The sequence below is a fragment of the Buceros rhinoceros genome, unplaced genomic scaffold (assembly GCF_000710305.1).
Source record: "Buceros rhinoceros silvestris isolate BGI_N320 unplaced genomic scaffold, ASM71030v1 scaffold24968, whole genome shotgun sequence".
Lineage (NCBI taxonomy): Eukaryota > Metazoa > Chordata > Aves > Bucerotiformes > Bucerotidae > Buceros > Buceros rhinoceros.
Genome location: NW_010427786.1, coordinates 1789 through 2511, shown reverse-complemented (window position 1 = coordinate 2511; position 723 = coordinate 1789).

The window sequence follows — 723 nt, the reverse complement described above, 5'->3', positions numbered from 1 at the left end:
CTTAAGGAAATTTTTCAGCCGCCCCCTCTTTCCCGGGAGGGAAGATGGCTTCAAATCCCCACGGCTGCTCGTGGCCAAGGATCCTTGTTTGGGGAACGTCGCTTTTTCTTCAAACTTTCTTTCTGGAGGGTTTTTTGGCCGTTTGGTGGTGCAGGAGATGAGGGTGGCTCCCTGTGGGCTCTTTGCAGAGTGTTGGGCTTGGTGCCGCTGCGTCATGGCTGGAGCATCCCCATCTTCTCCGTGGGGTGGTGGAGGTGGGGTGGGAAAGGCCGTTCCTCCAGAGGAAATGGTGCCCAGCATTCCTGTAGGGTTTCTGCTCGTTTTCATCTCATTTTTTTGGCAGAGGGGCCCCCAAACCTGGGTAAATACTGCCCAGGAACCAGCAGCCAAGACAGCACAAACCCAGATGCGTCTCGGGGGCCGTAGGAGCCAGAGGACACCAGCGGAGATGGTCGCTCTTCCAGAGGTTTCCAGCCTCACCGCCTCTCCCTCCAACCTTCCTGCCAAGGCAATAAACCATCTCCAAAATCCTCGTTCACCAGGAAACACAGGTCGTGCTTCTGTCCCCACCAACATCCACCACCCACTCAGACTTCCTCCAGAGCGAGTTGTCCCACACGGAGAGAGGGACTGGCATGGGACACCCATGTTTGCCATCTCATCGCCTCCCCAAGCAGCCTGAAGGAGAAATCCTGGCCAAACTGTCCTGAAATCCAAAGCTGC